At 40.3% G+C, this 5,989-nt stretch overlaps 1 long non-coding RNA gene across 1 annotated transcript; it reads left to right on the top strand.

The window, feature by feature from the left end:
• Nucleotides 1-4,135: 4,135 nt before the first annotated feature.
• On the top strand, nt 4,136-5,676 carry si:ch211-262h13.4. Its single transcript, NR_186750.1, has 3 exons — nt 4,136-4,273; nt 4,553-4,667; nt 5,150-5,676. It is a non-coding gene; the product is annotated as a si:ch211-262h13.4 (long non-coding RNA).
• The last annotated feature ends 313 nt before the right edge of the window (nt 5,677-5,989 follow it).

Raw genomic sequence — 5,989 nt, 5'->3', positions numbered from 1 at the left:
TAAATAATATTAGACTAGATATTCTTCAAGACACTTCTATACAGCTTAAAGTGACATGTAAAGGCTTCACTAGGGTAATTAGGGTAACTAGGCAGGTTAGGGTAATTAGGCAAGTTATTGTATAACGATGGTTTGTTCTGTAGACTATCCAAAACAAATATAGCTTAAAGGGGCGAATAATATTGAGCTTAAAATGCTGTTTAAACAATTAAAAACTGCTTTTATTCTAGCCCAAATAAAACAAATAAGACTTTCTCCAGAAGAACAAATAGTATCAAACATTATCAGACACACTGTGAACTATATATATATATAATTTAGGAATAAATGTTTTAGAACGCCAGAAATTCATTGTATGAGTTAAAATGGATGATTTTCTGTTCGTGCAGCAATCTTCAGTGCATTAAGGAATAGTTCATCATTTTCCATGGAGAAGTTTTGTTATGAATAGTTCAGAAAGTTTCTGAAAATCGACCCTCATGACTGATTTTGTTTTTCAGGTTCATTTTTGGAGACCATCAGCTTCTGCAGTAACTTCTGTTCCTGGCTGGACGAGGAGGACTGGACTGTGGTTTCGGATGCCGGTGAACCCGCTACTGATAATAATGTGGAGAAAAACACAACCGGTGAGTTTGTCAGCAGCCACTAGACTTAAATGACTAAAACACTCTTAAACACAAATGAGAAATGATCAATAATGGGTTTTACACAGACTTTGATCCATGAAGATTTTCATTCATATATTTTATTATTAATAAACTGACCATTATGACTGATTTTGGTGTCCAGGGTCATTTTTGGAGACCATCAGCTTCTGCAGTAACTTCTGTCCCTGGCTGGACGAGGAGGACTGGACTGTGGTTTCCGATGCCGGTACAGCACTTGAGAAAAACACAACAGGTAAGCTTTCTTACATTTAAACCATTTTATAAACTGGGTGAGGAGATCTATGAGTGTATTGGAGGATTAAAATAAATGTATAAATGAAATTAGACACGTTATATATGAAACAAAATGAGAAATAATGTGATTTTAAAATAGAACGGCCTCATGCCAATCATGTTGATGACAGATTTATGACATGTTATGTTGTCTTGGTAAATTTTCCTGACAATAACAGGTTATGATGTATTTGTTTATGTCAAGTTACAGTAATACAGGTAACAAAGGCACACAGGTGACTGTTGTAATAGTTGACAGTCATAAGCATGCATAAACTCTCATCCATATTTATGAGACAGTATCATGATGAGTCCAGTAAAGTGTTTGCATTAATCTCCGTTTCTGATTATTGACCATTAAGACTGGTTTTGTCATGCAGGCTCACTTTTGGAGATCATCAGCTTCTGCAGCGACTTCTGTCCGTGGCTGGAAGAGGACTGGTCAATGCATTCTGATGACAGTACAGCACCGTATGAGTCCTCTCCTGATAACAATGTGGAGGAAAACACAACCAGTGAGACCGTCTGCACACACACAAAAGAAATGACAGACATTCAGCTGCTCTTAGTACAAATCGTGAGAAAATCAGCAGCTCAAAAGTTGCAGACAGAGGGCAAAATCAAACCTGAACATCATCAGATCAACAACACAATATGATAGTTTAATGCACTTATTATAGACATGAAGCAACTATTCTCACAGGCCTGATTTATACTCCTTAAAGGTCCTGTGAAATTAAAATAATGTATTTAATGTTTTATATTTTTCCTGTTTTACATTTATATATTCCTAATAGCGAACACAATCACTGACCGTCACGTCTCTGATCTTTTCTTTGTTCTTTTCCTTCATTTCAGAAATCCAAACACAAGGCAGCAGGAGGAACAAAATCCAGGCTTTCTTCAGGAGGGTGTGGAAGCTCATGAAGAAGCCTTTCCTCCGCAGAAGACGGAACAAAGGGGAGCCTGATTCTGATCCAGATCAAGAGCCGGATACAGAGTTCAATCCAGATCAAGAGCCAAATCCAGATCAAGAGCCAGATCCTGATTCAGAGCACAATCCAGATCATGAGCTGGGTCCAGATCCAGAGCCAGATCCAGAGCCAGATCAAGAGCCAGATCAAGAGCCAGATCGAGAGCCAGATCGAGAGCCAGATCAAGAGCCAGATCAAGAGCCAGATCGAGAGCCAGATCCAGATCAAGAGTATGATGAAGACCCAGAGCCGGATCCAGAGTCTGATCCAGATCAAGAGCCAGATCCGGGTGAAGAGCCAGATCCGGGTGGAGATTCAGATCCAGATCAAGAGCCAGATCCGGGTGAAGATCCAGATCGAGAGCCAGATCCGGGTGAAGAGCCAGATCCAGATCAAGAGCCGGACCCAGATCGAGAGCCAGATCCGGATAAAGAGCCAGATCCAGATAAAGAGCCAGATCCGGATAAAGAGCCAGATCAGGATGAAGAGCCAGATTCGGATGAAGAGCCAGATCCAGATAAAGAGCCAGATTCGGATGAAGAGCCTGTCCCTGGACCTTCGGGGCTCCAGATCTCGGCGTTAGGAGCCTCTGATGGTAGGCGTCAGTACTATAATATTTGCTAATACAACATATATTTGTTAGTGTAAGATAATATCAGTATGATGGACCTGAAAGCTCTTAAACTCTTCTTTTTCAGGACCTTTGGGAAGTTTCTACAAGCTGGGAGCTATTCTGGGAAGCGGGGCCTTCGGCACAGTGCAAAAAGCGCTCCGTAAATCTGATTGCATGAAGGTAAAACTCTCTTACTACACATTTTGCTGTCTTTAATTGTCTAATTGAGCATCTGTGTTGATGAAGAATATGTGGGAGCAAAAGAATAATTGCATTTCCTCTTTGCAGGTTGCCATCAAGCAGATTGAGAAGGGAAACGATGCCACCCATGTAGTAAGTTGGAAAACAATCACTCTGTGTTTAATTCGTTGATGGTTTGGACACATTTACTGTTGCGTAGTTGAATTTCAAAAGGCCAAATCCAGTCATGTGAATCTGCATGAACATTTCACTCATGGTCCAGTTGAAGAAAGTCATTTTGCAGTTCTTCATCGCTAAACTACTGTAAAATTGACCTTTATGCCCAGATATTGTGGTGAAATCTGATTAATGTGAACAGTTACTGTAGTTTGTGGCTGTAATACAGAAATACTAAAGCAACGTAGCATGCATTTAAACATTAGTTTACCAGAAATGGAAATTCTGTTATTAATCCCTCATCCCCGAGACCTCCGTTCATAACCAGAACGCAAATGAAGATGTGTTAGATGAAATCTGAGAGCTCCCTCATCCTTCATAGACAACAAGGGACTCAAAATGTTTGAAAAATACCAGAAACATTGTCAAAACAGTTATCTCCAGTAGTTCAACTGTAATCAAACGAAGCTCCAAGAACACTTTTGTACACCAAACAAATTCTTGTATTCTTGTTGGCATCAGCTCAGAGTGTGTTCACTATGGTCAACACTATGGTCAGCATGGCGTATGGCCATTAGAGTCAGTAGAGCAACAGGCAAGAGTTGCATTGACCACAGTAAACACAAACCCTGATCTGATGCAGAAGACAAACACACACACAGCCATTTTACAGTGTTTTGGTGCACAAAAGTGTTCTTGGAGCTTCGTTTGATTACAGTTGAACTAGGGCCGCACGATATCGGAAAAATCTTCTGCAAAATATATTGCTATTAGAGCATTAAGAGCATAAAGCTTTTCTGAAATCTGAAAACATTTATTTTGCGTGAACTACTCTTTTAAATGAAGTCTTCCTTCAGATCTGCATCTACTAACCCCTGTTCTCTCTTTCTCACAGCCTGGTTTAGCTACCAAACCTTTTAAAGAAGTGGAGATCATGCTCATGCTGAAGCGTCCGCCATTGTGCAAATACGTAATCGAAATGTACGAGTGGTTTAATGAACCTAAATGCATTTCAATGGTCCTGGAGTACCCCAAGCCTTGTGTAGTCCTGACTGACTTTGTAAGCAAGAAGGGCAAGCTGGCCGAACCTGTGGCACGATGCCTAGTGCAACAAATAGTCCTGGCAGTCCAGCATTGCATCGACAAAGGAATCGTGCACAACGACCTGCATTCTGACAACATCCTGGTCAACAAGAAGACTATGCAGATCAAGCTGATCGACTTCGGCTGCGCTTACAAAGTGGAAGCACACAACTACGATAAAGCAGTCTTATCTAGCGCCTGGGCTATAGGCTGCCTGCTGCATTACATGATGACCGGAGACTTGGTCAACTACTTCGATGTTAAAGTCAAGGGCAAGATTTCGCTTCCACCCAGCTTAATGAGAGGTGAGTGAACAGACACTAGCTGTGTTTCCATAACCTTCATTTTTTAAGTTAAACCTACATTTTTATGCACATTCTGAAGATTTATGCACATCTTGGCAAATACTGCACTATTAAGGGTATAGGGGGCGGTTTAGGATACAGCCCTTGTCATTGTTAGTCTTTTAATCCCACATTTCAGAAGGTATCTTGATAAATGTCAGCTTTAGTGAATATTATACAGTCTTATAAGTAAGATGTAGTCTTATAAGCAGTGTATTAACCTTCTTTCCCCTTGTACAGACTGCCGAGATCTGATCACAAAGTGTCTGAGACAAAACATGACGCTTGATCAGTTCTTACAACACGACTGGATGAAGAGAGCGTAGAATGAAGACGAGACACGATACAGATGAAGGTAAACACAACACAGCCTGAAGGGAACTACATTTACCAGGTTTAGGATCTCACTTTGATGTCAAAACAACATAAGAAAGCATGTCCAAAACCCTGATCAATTTGATGTCAGAACCTTGACGTCTACCTGACATCTACACACTGATGTCCTTTTGACCACTAAAATAAAGACACATAAAGTATTATAAGAAATGTTTTATTTATCTGAAAGCTTCAAGAACAAATTACAAATATCTCTACAATGCATGTAAACTAGCTTGACGTCTAAACGACATCAAATTGAAATCTAACACTGGCGTCAAAAACACGTCAAGTTAATCAGCTGACATAAATCGATCTGCATTTTTATGCTGTTTCTGATGTAGTTTTGTCATCAAGGTGCCCGCTGGGATGCTTCTCATGTCATATAAATATGCGCTAGACAAATGCCAGACATGTTTTTATATTTCCTCTTGTGTTTTTCTCTGTATGGACTTCACACAGAAAGCAGCAAGGTCTTCTGCAGAAAATTAACAAAACATTTCTATAAAAAAACTCATAAAAACCAACACAAACGTCATAAAGAAGCCAAGAAGAACCCACATCTAACTGATCCAGAACCAGAGCCTGATCCAGAGTCTGTCCTGAGACCCAAACACTGCAGGATCAGCGTCGTCATCAGTGCCAGGAAACTGCCTCTTCTGTGCAGGCAGAAATGGAAACCCGTGATGGACTCTGAGGATGTGGATGGTTAAATCTGAGTGCATTTTGAGGAGGACGTGTTGTTCCTCTAGAGGATGAGGATGAAGAAACACCAGCACCAGAACAAAGCATTGGGTCAGGTTTATATGATAAGCAGAAGGTTTAAAACAATAATGAATTACAAAACTGTTAAAAAATGAGCAAGCATTACTAATCTGGCAAATAAATCCCCTGAACACAAATGAAGAGAACTTTAGATGAAATCAGAGAGCTCCCTCATCCTTCATGGACAGCAACAGCCCCAAGTTGCTCAGAAACAAAGTCCAGAAACTGCCGGAAAATCTTTTTTGTGTATTTTTCTGGACTTTGAGGATGAGGGAGATCTCAGATTTCAGAATTACTGATATCAGAAATGATCTAGGAGGAGTAGGGGGTGGTGGAGGGCCTTGTTTTCTTCAGTTTGTGTTGTGGGTGGATGTGTGCATTACTAACACTGACCCTAAAGTAATTGTAGACTTCTATATTTGTAATGTTATGTTTGGACAGCCCTAGGCTGAAATGAGCAAGCATTACTAATCTGGCAAATAAATCCCCTGAACACAAATGAAGATATTTTTAGATGAAATCAGAGAGCTCCCTCAT

This window comes from Danio rerio, chromosome 7, assembly GCF_049306965.1.
Source record: "Danio rerio strain Tuebingen ecotype United States chromosome 7, GRCz12tu, whole genome shotgun sequence".
In the NCBI taxonomy this organism is placed as follows: domain Eukaryota; kingdom Metazoa; phylum Chordata; class Actinopteri; order Cypriniformes; family Danionidae; genus Danio; species Danio rerio.
This window is presented reverse-complemented; position numbering and strand designations above follow the sequence as displayed.